The sequence below is a fragment of the Bos indicus x Bos taurus genome, chromosome 13 (assembly GCF_003369695.1).
Source record: "Bos indicus x Bos taurus breed Angus x Brahman F1 hybrid chromosome 13, Bos_hybrid_MaternalHap_v2.0, whole genome shotgun sequence".
NCBI lineage: Eukaryota > Metazoa > Chordata > Mammalia > Artiodactyla > Bovidae > Bos > Bos indicus x Bos taurus.
The window spans coordinates 71,615,363-71,628,965 of NC_040088.1; the positions used below are offsets into that span (position 1 = coordinate 71,615,363).

Consider the following 13,603-nt stretch of genomic DNA (forward strand, 5'->3'; position numbering starts at 1 on the left):
AGGTGCAAAGATGGGGATACAGCCAAGGCGAAGCCCTGATGGATGTCGGGCCTGAAGGAAAAGGAGGTTGTGGAGCTGCTGGGTGGAGGTGAGGCAGTTTTCTAAGAATGAGAAAGAAAGAGGAACCAGTTTAGGGAGGAAAATTAAAATTTTGGCCTTGGACATGAAGATTTGAGATTTCAGTGACTTGTGAAATAAAGATATCTAGAGATAGTTGGATTTAACAATTAGATTGGGGAAGTCTCTGGTGGTCCAGTGGTTAGGGCCTTAGTGCTTCCACTGCCTTGGATCTGGGGTTCTATCCCTGGTCGGGGAACTAAGATCCAGAAAGCACCATAGTGTGCTAAAACAGAAACAAATAGCAAAAAACAATTAGAACTTATAGGGGGACTTCCCTGGTGGTCCAGTGGTTAACAATCACCTCAACAAATGCAGGGATGGAGGTTTGATCCATGGTTGGTGACTTAAGATCCCAAATGCCACAGGGTAACTAAGTCTATGTGCCAGAACCAGAGAAGCCCACCTGCCACAGTGAAAGAAGCTCGTGTGCCACAGTGAAGACCCAGCACAGTCAAAATAATATTTTTTTAAAAACTTGTGTGGAACAGTAGGAATAGATCAAAAGAGCTGGAAAATCAGGAAGAAAAGCCTGAAGATGGCCTTATGTCCAGATTGGAACTGGTCAAACAGGAGTGAATGTCAACGTTTTAGGAATCAGCAAACTACATGGACTGGAATGGGTGAATTTCACTCAGATGACCTTTATATCTACTACTGTGGGCAGGAATCCCTTAGAAGAAAGGGAGTAGCCATCATAGTCAACAAAAGAGTCTGAAATGCAGTATTTGGATGCAATATAAAAAACCAAAGGATGATCTCTGTTCGTTTGCAAGGCAAACCATGTAATATCACAGTAATCCAAGTCTATGCCCTGACCAGTAATGTTGAAGAAGCTGAAGTTGAATGGTTCTATGAAGACCTATAAGATCTTCTAGAATTAACACCCAAAAAAGATGTCCTTTTCATTATAGGGGACTGGAATGCAAAAGTAGGAAGTCAAGAAACACCTGGAGTAACAGGCAAATTTGGCCTTGGAATACAGAATGAAGCAGGGCAAAGACTAATAGAGTTTTGCCAAGAGAACACACTGCTCATAGCAAACACCCTCATCCAACAACACAAGAGAAGACTCTACACATGGACATCACCAGATGGTCAACACCAAAATCGAATTGATTATATTCTTTGCAGCCAAAGATGAAGAAGCTCTATACAGTCAGCAAAAACAAGACTGAGGGCTGACTGTGGCTCAGATAATGAACTCCTTATTGCCAAATTCAGACTTAAATTGAAGAAAATAGGGAAACCACTAGACCATCCAGATATGAACCTGAAGTGACAAATAGATCTTAGGGATTAGATCTGATAGAGTGCCTGGAAGAACTATGGACGGAGGTTCACGACATTGTACAGGAGACAGGGATCAAGACCATCCCCAAGAAAAAGAAATGCAAAAAAGCAAAATGGCTAGCTGAGGAGGCCTTACAAATAGCTGTGAAAAGACGAGAAGTGAAAAGCAAAGGAGAAAAGGAAAAATATACCCATTTGAATGCAGAGTTACAAAGAACAGCAAGGAGAGATAAGAAAGCCTTCCTCAGTGATCAGTGCAAAGAAATAGAGGAAAACAATAGAATGGGAAAGACTAGAGATCTCTTCAAGAAAATTAAAGATACCAAGGGAACATTTCATGCAAAGATGGGCCAATAAAGGACAGAAATAGTATGAACCTAATATAAGCAGAAGATATTAAGAAGAGGTGGCAAGAATACATAGAAGAACTGTACAAAAAAGATCTTAAGGACCCAGATAACCATAATGGTGTGATCACTCACCCAGATCCAGACATCCTGGAGTACGAAGTCAAGTGGGCCTTAGGAAGCATCACTATGAACAAAGCTATTGGAGGTGATAGAATTCCAGTTGAGCTATTTCAAATCCTAAAAGCTAATGCTGTGAAAGTGCTGCACTCAATGTGCCAGCAAATTTGGAAAACTCAGCAGTGGCCACAGGACTGGAAAAGGTCAGTTTTCATTCCAATCCCAAATAAAGGCAATGCCAAAGAATGCTCAAACTACTGCACAATTGCACTCATCTCACACGCTAGCAAAATAATGCTGAAAATTCTCCAAGCCAGGCTTCAACAGTTATGTGAACCATGAACTTCCAGATGTTCAAGCTGGATTTAGAAAAGGCAAGCAAACCAGAGATCAAATTGCCAACATCCGATGGATCATCAAAAAAGCAAGAGAGTTCCAGAAAAACATCTATTTCTGCTTTATTGACTGTGCCAAAGCCTTTGGCTGTGTAGATCACAACAAACTGTGGAAAATTCATCAAGAGATGGGAATACCAGACCACCTGACCTTTCTCCTGAGAAATTTGTATGGCAGGTGAAGAAGCAATAGTTAGAACTGGACACAGAACGACAGACTGGTTCCAAATAGGGAAAGGAATACGTCAAGGCTGTGTATTGTCACCCTGCTTATTTAACTTACATGCAGAGTACATCATGAGAAATGCTGGGCTGGATGAAGCATAGCTGGAATCAAGATTGCCAGGAGAAATATCAATAACCTCAGATATGCAGATGACACCACCCTTACGGCAGAAAGTGAAGAGGAACTAAAAAAGCATCTTGATGAAAGTGAAAGACGAGAGAGAAAAAGTTGGCTTAAAGCTCAACATTCAGAAAACAAAGATCATGGCATCTGGTCCCCTCACTTCATGGCAAATAGATGGGGAAACAGTGGACACAGTGTCAGACTTCATTCTTTGGGGCTCCAAAATCACTGAAGATGGTGACTGCAGCCATGAAATTAAAAGATGCTTGCTCCTTGGAAGAAAAGTTATGACCAACCTGGACAGCATATTAAAAAGCAGAGACATTACTTTGCCAACAAAAGTCCATGTAATCAAAGCTATGGTTTTTAGTGGTCAAGTATGGATGTGAGAGTGGGACTATAAAGAAAGCTGAGTGCTGAAGAATTGATGCTTTTGAACTGTGGTGTTGGAGAAGACTCTTGAGAGTCCCTTGGACTGCAAGTCCATTGGACTGGATCCACCCAGTCCATCCTAAAGGAAATCAGTCCTGAATATTCATTGGAAGGACTGATGCTGAAGCGGAAACTCCAATACTTTGGCTATCTGATTCGAAGAACTGACTCATTGAAAAAGACCCTAATGCTCTGGGAAAGATTGAAGGTGGGAGGAGAAGGGGACAACAGAGGATGAGATGGTTGGATGGCATCACCAACTCAATGGACATGAGTTTGAGTCAACTCAGGGAGTTGGTGATGGACATGGAGGCCTAGCGTGCTGCTGTCCATAGGTCACAAAGAGTTGGACACGACTGAGCGACTGAACTGAACAGAACGTGGGAAACTGGTAAGAAATTTAATAAGACAACAAAGAAGTTCTTACATGTTATAGGCTGAAATCCTTTAATTCGTTGGAAGACTTAATGTTGGCTTTTTAAAATTCTTTTGTGTATTCGTTTATGTGTTTATTTCTGGCTGCACTGGGTCTTTGTAGCTTTGCTTGAGGGGCTAGTCTCTAGTTGCAGTGCACGGGCTTCTCACTGTGGTGGCTTGTCTTGTTGAGCTCAGGTTCTACGGAATAGGGGCTCAGTAGTTGTGGTGCACAGGCTTAGTTGCTCTGAGGCATGTGGAAACTTCCTGGACCAGGGATCGAACCCATGTCCCCTGCCTTGGCAGGTAGAATATTAACCACTGCACTGCCAGGGAAATCCTGTAACATGGGCTTTTAAGGTGAATCTAGACTGGTTACTCTTACTGATTTTCATGTATAAGATATAAACCTCTCTTTGCACAACAGAAGTTAATATTTAGCAATATAATTATTTTGAGATTCTGTAATTGATCATTATTTAATTTTGTTAAAGTTTCAGAATGAATTACGGTGACAAACTGTGTTTTCTGCATCACTGATTCTCTTGACTATTAGATATTCATATTTACTGTGGAGTTCTTAGGTGGATTGTCTCACCATGTATTTATGAACTTTTAATCCAGGTAAGACTTAAACTGAATTTCTCCTACTAGTTACAAGTGGCCTCCCCCTGCCCCAAAAAACAAACAAAAAAAAATCTGTGAAATGTCAGGACTAATTTTGGAACAAGGCAGGCAGCCATGGGATCACCTACTCATTCATACTGTATGGACAGTTAATCATTGGGGAACCTGAGTATCAATAACATAATAACCTTCAAAGCAAGCATGAAGAGAAACAGATTTCTTTGAGAATCTGGTGAAAGATATGGGCTCACCTGAGGAAAAACTACACACAGTTTCAAGGGTTTATAGACTGCAGATTAAGATCCCTGCACTCAAGTCTTGTGGGATCCGATTAGAAGTCAAAGCTTCTGTAGTTGTAAGAATGGAACCATTTCACAGTGTGTGGCATGCTCAGAGAAGTAACATATGCAACAGCTTCACTTTTAACTCAAGTTGTTTCCAGCAATGGGGTTTCTGTAATTCATTCCTTTATAGGATATTCCCCTCACATTGTCAGCTCTCAAAGTAAGCTGTGTGTTAGAACCCCACCAGAGAAGCAGAACTAGTATGAGATATGTACATGCACATGTATGTGTATATAAAATCACCCTACTACATGTTTATGTATCCCTGTACACATTATACACACTTGTGTGTGTGCATGTCAATAAGGGATTTATTACATGGGATTGATTTGTTCAGTAAAGGGGGTCTGGCTGCATAAGTCTGAAGCCTTAGGGCAAGCTGGGACTCCAGGCATGGGATGAAGCTCTTGTCCACAGGTAGAATTTAGTGTCTTTCTCTTGGGAAAGCCTCAGCCCTTATTTTAAAGCCCTCCCCCTCCCCTGCAGCTGATGAAGTCAGGCCCACCAGAATACTCTCCCTTAGAATTAACAGTTGGGGACTTTTCATCACATCTGCAAAATTCCCTCACAGCAGGACCTGGTCAGCGTGTGAATAACTGAGGATGGCCCCTTGCTATGCCGGCACATCAGGAGCCACTGCAGGTGGAGAAGAAGGTACCCTGGGATTACAGAAGTTGGTTCTGGGGATGGATTATAATCTGTTTCAAGAGTAACTTGAATCATTCCACTTGTTTTAAAAAGAGTACACTGATTATTCACCAGCATTGTTGTCCCTGAAAGTGGATGCTTTAGGGACGACTGTACACTTATTTTTATTATGTTTCCTTCACTCCAAAATCTTTTCTTGAATCTTCTTGGAAATGCCTTCTGATCCATTTATAAGCCACAGAAGAAAATCTGTTTTACAATCTATAGATTGTTTTATAATCTGTCTATCCTATTTTGTTCAATACCTTGTTTTCTGAAGAAACCAACACACACTTCCCTATCACTTTTCTTTCTTATTCGTCAAACTTGGTTCAGAATTCTTCCAAAATTCAGATGTCGGCTTTAAGAAGCAGTCCATTTTATGTGCCACTAGGACATGAGTCTTCCTGAAGCACAATTTAGTTATTCTAATGCTTAAAGTCACTCAGAAGTTTTCATTTCTTTTTTTTTAAATTTAATTTTATTTTTAAACTTTACATAATTGTATTAGTTTTGCCAAATATCAAAATGAATCCATCACAGGTATACATGTGCTCCCCATCCTGAACCCTCCTCCCTCCTCCCTCCCCATACCATCCCTCTGGGTCGTCCCCTTAGAAGCTGAAGTGCTGACGTCTGCGATGGGCATTCAAATCTCTGAGCAGCTGACCCAGCCTGTCTCTACAGCCCGGCTCCATCCCCACCAGCACGTACTATGCTCCGCTCACCTTGGCCTCTTGAGGGAGCTGGCCTTGGTCACTTGAGGGAGTCGAGGATATCTGTATCTTCCTCTCCTATTCCTCTGGCTTTGCGTCATCCCCCTCACCCTCACTCACCCCCGACCCCATCTTCTGGTTGTTAAAAGCCGGCCATCAAGGCCTGGCTCAAGTGGCACAGAGTTCCTTCTGTGCCAGGATTTCCATAGCACTCAGTGTTAGAGTTAGGGTTAACCCTAACCCTAATCCTTTTACATTGGGAACTCAGTGGTGTAGGTTGTTGGAACTGTAATCTGTCTGCTAACTGTGACTTTAGGCGAGTCTGGTGTCCTAGCTTTGTTCTCCCAGTGGTTGGTGTGGTGCCTTCTTAGGGTGGGGTGAATGAACGTGATTTTTGCATCAAGGATGGCCTTGTGATGTAGAAGAGACCCAAAATGAGTCTGCCAAGCGGCTTCCCTGGGGGTCCAGTGGCTAAGACTTCACACTCCCAATGCAGTGGGCCCAGGTTTGATCCCTGGTCAGGGAACTAGACTATATGCCACAACTAAAGATCCTGCATGCCACAGTTGTAAGACTCTTAATTTAATAAATTAAATTAAATACTTGTCTTAAAGGAATCCCCCAAACACTCTCCAGCATGGGCAGCATCACCAAAACTAATGCATCACTCTCAACATAAATAATTTGACTAACACAGCACTCCGTTACATATGCTAATCTGTCCTTTCTAGTCACATTATGGAACCTCTAATCAAAAAGGTTATTAAGGAGCTCTTGTCTTTCTTTAACTGAATCAAACCATCCACAGCTTGTGGCTATCTTATTGCACAACCTTTTGTGATGGAACATGTAGATGCCTCGGAGAAGGAAATGGCAACCCACTCCAGTGTTCTTGCCTGGAGAATCCCAGGGACAGGGGAGCCTGGTAGGAGACCGTCTATGGGGTCATGCAGAGTCGGACACGACTGAAGCGACTTAGCAGCATGTAGATGCCTCTCAACTGAGAATAAACTCCAATTATTACTGCTGCCTGCTTGTTTTAAAAATGTCCTATGAAACTCAGTCTATTCTGCCTGCCTGCCTTTCATCTTTCAGACACACCTCCTTTCTCCTGCCCCTTCCCAGCACAGCAAACAGTCTCCATCCCAGGCAGGCACAGACAGGACCACTGTTTCCCTTACATGTCCAAATCACTCTGAATGGTTTGTTTTCATTTTGTGTGTAAGTGGAAAATGTGGCTCTTCCGTTGTTGTCGCAAATTAGCATGGCCTAGAGGCTTCTCGGGCTTCCCAGGTGGCTAGTGGTAAAGAACCCTCCTGCCAGTGTAGGAGACGTAAAAGATACAGGTTTGATCCCTGGGTCAGGAAGATCCTCTGGAGGAGGGTATAGCAACACACTCCAGTATTCTTGCCTGGAGAATCCCATGGACAGAGGAGCCTGGTGGACTACAGTCCATACAGTTGCAAAGAGTTGGACATGACTAAAGCGACTTAACACACACAGAGGCTTCTCACAGGGACCCAGAGCCAGGTAACCTGTTACAATTGGCTTTATCCTGGGCACAGTATTGCATCCCTCTGGGCCATGTTTCCTCATCTGTAAAACAGAGATGGCAATATTATCCGTGTCACAGGGCTGCTGCCAAAAGTCAATGTAGGACAGCTCCTGGCATCATCGTAAATGTTCGGTAAATATAAGCTCTTACCTCCTATGTGTGATTTCAGTGAACTGTCTGCCTCTATGATAAAACAGAGTTTTATCTTCTTCCTTCTTCCTTCTGTATTAATGGAGAGGGTTCTAATGGCAGACCCCTCTGTGTTTATTTTCCCCATCCTACCTGCATACCTGGTCTTGGCTCTGCCACAGCATAGTCTGTAGTGAAACCAACATTCACCTGAAGACTTGCTACTCCTGCCTGAGATACAGTTTGTGCCTTTGCAGTACAGAGCCACTCCACTTGACCAGGGACAGGGAGGGAGCAGCCTGAAGATTGAAAATAAACCCAATATATCAGAAATGTTTCAAATACAATTATATTAAAGCAATAAATTAGGGACTGAAAGGAAAAAATGTATCCATTGAGGAGACACAAGAAATGACTAACCTGGTAATGAAAAAATTATAGAATAGGGAATGCCAAATATCTGATGCAAATTACCTGATTTTTAATTCTACAGCTAGATAAATTAAGCAGTAATTCTTCCTATTTTACAGAAGATGAATTTGCAGCTCAGATAACTTGCTCTAGGTAACAAACAGTAAATTACAGAAGTGGGGCTCAAACCCGGATTTGTAAAAATCCACAGAAAAACAACCTGAAATCTATGCGGGTTTATGTGGACTGTATTCAATTAATCTGTGATGCTTTCAATTTTCCCTATAAGTAAAATATATATATATATATATAGCCATCTCAGAAAATTCTGGTGGAGACCTATTTTCGTGAACTGGAGACCAAATACACAAACAAATTTGGAAGCATAGAAAATAAAACTTGGAATCTCCTTCCTACTTCAAGAACAGGTTTCTTTCATCGTCCCATTTCAAGAGGTAATGATTCTCACCATTTGATCATCCACCCACTTAAGTCAGTCATGTTGGTTTGCGTTTGTTCCAGAGTGGAATTCTGAGAGGCCATCCATTCCTTCCTGTGGGCCATGAGATGCTGCCAGAAAGAGTGTGTGCTCCTGCTCCAGGCTCGCCTGAGCACCTCCTGATTTGTGCTGCCTCTTCAGATCAGGGCCGACGCTCCCAGGCTCCATGTGTGTGCTTATCCAGCGCCCTCAGTTGAGCTTTTGGCTTAATGGGGTTCCTTTGGCTACAGCAAGAGCTAAGCCACTTGACTGGGCTTGGTGCCCGCACATTCTTGCTCTATGCAGACTCTGAATAGGTCACTCAACTTTTATTACACTTGGAGGAAAATAACTACAAATCTGAAAAAAAAAAAAAAAAAAACCTTGAAAAACTGAAAGCTGATGTGTTGATGGGCGGGTACACTTTTATTGCTCGTCTCCCTCCTGGAGTGTAATAACCACAAAGCATCTTTGAGGGAAGGGGCACCAGGAGCAGCACGGTATTTTAGAAGTTTCACCTGTGTTTGAGTCATAGGCTGGCACATTTATTTCCTCCGATTGCCTCCTCTCCTGATTCTTTAATTCCTTAGTTTAGGTTTTTGAAAGCCCTGGATGGGTAGGAGGCAATAGTCTCTGGCCTTGAGGAGATTTACAATCCAGTGGTGAAATACACACACACAAATAGAATGTCTAAGATAGGTGAATACACATATGTGTGGACAGCCAATCAACAATAAAGAGGTGCCTTGATTTATAGCTGGTTTTGTAACATGTAAAACCTTTTTAATTTTATAAGAATTTTATAAGTTAAAAGTTGCTTTAATATAATTTATCAAATTTATGAGAACAAGACTATACAGTAAAAAAAAAATCCATTTTGTGCCATTAGGCACATACCTATCCTCCAGATGATTGGTGCTGAACTTGGTTTGTTGCGTATGTTTTATTTCATGCCAAACAGCTTCGTCCACACCAGGGTGACAGTCGAGAGGTGAGAGAAGGCGGTTTGTTGAGGGGATTGTACTTGCTGTGTCAGCCTTCCCTGACTCAGACGTGAGTGATTACTGTTGACACTGGGAGACTCAGGGCACAAGACAGCATTCTGTGCATGACAAAACTCTGAAACACAGTAATCTTAAGGTAGACCAGTGTGTAAAGCCATGGAAAGGTTTGGCTCTTGCTTTTACGCCCTTCATTTCTTTTTTTTTTTTTTTTGGCGTTCACAGGGTGTCTCTCTGTGAAGAAGTTCAGCCAGTGATTTCTCTGAGCAGGTGAAGGCACGTCTTCCTTTTGATGACAGAATTTCTTGAAAAGGAATAAGCCAGTCCCTAATCTCATTCTTTCCAGTCACATCATTGCAAAACATTGGGCTAATAGGCATGGTTCTTTCTTTAGTTGCCTCCCCAGGCCCTGGTCCCAAACGAGAACGGGGAACAGAAAAAAAGAGTACAGATGTTATGTGCATATGTGTTTGTACATACACAAGTTACAGGCGTTAGTTTGAAACTGATTTGCTTTGATAAGTGAGGCAACACTTGAACTTGGTATAAGGAAGAGGGCCAGTAACACACGAGAAGAATCATCAAACACAGAAGATCACAGCTTGAGGGATGGCTGGAGACAGCCCAACCTCTGTGGAAACCCCTCTGTGGAGTCATCGAGTGTGATAAATGAAGCCAGAGCTCAGCCAGAACGCTGGGGTGTTTTTCTCCAAACTGTTGACATTGGGAGAATCAGGGCATCTCAGACAGATGTGAGTCTGTCATCCCAAACTCACAATAGTTGTTGGATGAACGGTAGGTCTTCTCTCTCTCTTTCTTACACTCTTCACTTCTCCCCTCTTTTCCTTGTGAGAAGTCATCTTGTTCAGCACAGTCTACATGCAGGGCCCTTTGTTTAGGTCTGAGAAACAGGACAGGATCAGATCCAGAATCACACTCATTCTTTTAGGAAGAACTGACAGCTAATTCTTTCATGTCTATGAATTGCTCGGAGAAATACCAAGTAACATTATCACTGTGAGGGCTGTTTGTTTTGAGCCTGGTAAACGGTGTTGATCCCTGGGTCTGATGGAAGCCCACACTTCCACAGGCAGAATTTACATCTGTTTCTCTCACACATGAGAGAAGCAGAGACTCCTTTATGCATGTTAGTGATGTTGGGGGCACTTCAGTTTTTAGTTATTTTTTTAAAAAGTGGTTCCTCAAAAAAAAGAAGATATTGGATAGAGAGACAGGAAAGAAGAAGGGATGGAGAAACATATTCTCAGATACTCCTGACAGGCATCTGACATACCCTAGGAGGGGTTTAGAGTTTGGGAAATAAATGGAGTAGGAAGAGAGACAATATTTTAACCAGACAATTTATAATCCAGGGCAGAAGGGTCCCAGGCACCTCTGACAATGAGTTAGTAGGTGTGAGACGTGGAAGGTATAAGCATGTCAGCTGTCTGCTTCCCATCACCATGTGCTGTCAGAAGTTGCCTCTTTGAAATAAAGATGAGAATCCCTGGGATGAGCCTTAAAAAGGGGGAGAGAAAGACCATGGGATATTGTATGCTCACTTCTGGATTTTGAATGCAAAGCAAAGTTGTGCAAAATTTGAACAATGGGAAATAATGCAGTCAGTTAAGTTCTGTTTGCAAGCAACAAAAACTAATTCTGGTTAACTACGGAAAGAGGATGTAGTGGAAGGGTAATTATCAGCAAGGCTGAGTAAACAGGCTGTGGAGAGGACAGAGACCTCAGCAATTTCACAGACCTGGTGGGCAGTGTCACCAGGACTCAGCCACCAAAGAAGTTCTGGCTTCTGAGCTGGTTACTCTACTCGACACTAAGAATCCAGGAGAGAGAGTCTGGTTGGTCCAGCTTAGGTAAAAAGGGCACTTGCTGCTAGTTTGAACTTCATGAACTCTAACTTTGTAGAAATTCAAAAGAGGAGGGAATGGAAGGCACAGTGGTCCAGGAAGGCCTCCAGGAAGAGGAGAAGTTGAATGTAATGAGCAGTCCTGATGTTTAAATAGTAGTTTGACATGCTTGCTGGAGTGGGCAGGGCACTCTGACAGTCCCAACCAGACCACATGCCCTGGGAGGTGGAAGTTCTCCAAAGGGAAACTGAGGAACCAGCAAAGGGAGTGAATGCTGGATGATGAAAACAACATATGTCTCTTACAGTGGGTGAGCCAGAGAGAAGAAAAAGATGCAGGATGGAGAGGTTCTGCAGAGATGCTTAAAACCCTTGTTAGACATTCAGTGTGTTTCCCAGAGGGCTCTGTCATGTGAGAAGCCTCAATTCCTGCTCATCTCTTCCATGTTAATTTCTCTTCTCTGTCATGTTTATTTTCATATCTGGATGTCTACTTAGGTGTTACGATTCTACCTCATTTAACTCTAGCCAACCGAAGTGTACGGAGCAGCTGTTATACATAAGACATCATGCTATGTGTGAATAAAAAAGATGTTATCCCTGACTTTCAGTTCAGTTCAGTTCAGTTGCTCAGTCGTGTCCGACTCTTTGCGACCCCATGAATCGCAGCACACAGGGCTTCCCTGTCCATCACCATCTGCCAGAGTTCACTCAAACTCACGTCCATCGAGTCAGTGATGCCATCCAGCCATCTCATCCTCTGTCGTCCCCTTTTCCTCCTGCCCCCAATCCCTCCCAGCATCAGAGTCTTTTCCAATGAGTCAGCTCTTTGCATGAGGTGGCCAAAGTATTGGAGTTTCAGCTTTAGCATCATTCCCTCCAAAGAACACCCAGGATTGATCTCTTTTAGAATGTACTGGTTGGATCTCCTTGCAGTCCAAGGGACTCTCAAGAGTCTTCTCCAATACCACAGTTCAAAAGCATCAATTCTTCAGTGCTCAGCTTTCTTCACAGTCCAACTCTCACATCCATACATGACCACTGGAAAAACCATAGCCTTGACTAGATGGACCTTTTTTGGCAAAGTAATGTCTCTGCTTTTCAATATGCTGTCTAGGTTGGTCATAACTTTTCTTCCAAGGAGCAAGCGTCTTTTAATTTCATGGCTGCAGTCACCATCTGCAGTGATTTTGGAGCCCAAAAAATAAAGTCGGACACTGTTTTCATTGTTTCCCCATCTATTTCCCATGAAGTGGTGGGGCCGGATGCCATGATCTTAGTTTTCTAAATGTTGAACCAACTTTTTCACTCTTCTCTTTTACTTTCATCAAGAGGCTTTTTAGTTCCTCTTCACTCTCTGCCATAAGGGTGGTGTCATCTGCATATCTGAGGTTACTGATATTTCTCCCGGCAATCTTGATTCTAGCTTTTGCTTCATCCAGCCCAGGGTTTCTCATGATGTACTCTGCATATAAGTTCAATAAGCAGGGTGACAATATACAGCCTTGATGTACTCCTTTTCCTATTTAGAACCAGTCTGTTATTCCATGTCCAATTCTAACTGGACTTAAGAAGGTTAAAATTTCATAGACAAGATTATGATCTAGACAAATTTATGCTCTTTACTCCATGACAACAACTTCTTATATTCATTTATTTTTTGTTAATAGCATATTCCTAGACCATCAGCTTTGAGACCTTGGAATCGTTTATAGTGCAACCTTTACTTTAATCTCCTTAACATTTATCTCTTACCAGTTCCTTTAGCAAATCCTCCCAGTCCTTCCTTCCCAATCCTTATACCTATTCCTGCGTGGCTGTTTCAGTGCCACAGCTTGGCAAAGTCCTCATTATCTTACACCTATTTTTCTGTAATAACCAACTAGCTGAGCTTGCTGACTTGGTTTCTACATTCCTCCTGTCTTTCCTGTCTGTACACAGGTTCTACAAGCCTTACAGTAGTTTCACTCTGACCTCTGTGATCTTATTTTCCTTTACTTCTAAGTCACACCCACAGTTCCAGCCTGTCAGTCTCCTCAGTTCAGTTCAGTTCAGTTGCTCAGTTGTGTCCAACACTTTGTGACCTGATGGACTGCAGCACACCAGGCTTCCTGTCTATCGCCAACTCCCAGAGCTTGCTCAGACTCATGTTCATTGAGTTGCTGATGCCATCCAATCATCTCATCCTCTGTCATTCCCTTCTGCTCCTGCCTTCAATCTTTCCCATCATCAGGATCTTTTCCAAGGAGTCAGTTCTTGGCATCAGGTGATCAAAGTATTGGAGCTTCAGTTTCAGCATCAGTTCTTCCAAGGAATATTTAGCA

General features: G+C 42.6%; 1 long non-coding RNA gene across 1 annotated transcript; it reads left to right on the forward strand.

Annotated features, from left to right (window-relative positions):
* Positions 1–3,361: 3,361 nt before the first annotated feature.
* Positions 3,362–8,806, forward strand: LOC113903681. The gene is made up of 3 exons (XR_003514239.1): positions 3,362–4,091; positions 5,010–5,092; positions 8,459–8,806. It is a non-coding gene; the product is annotated as an uncharacterized LOC113903681 (long non-coding RNA).
* Positions 8,807–13,603: the final 4,797 nt, after the last annotated feature.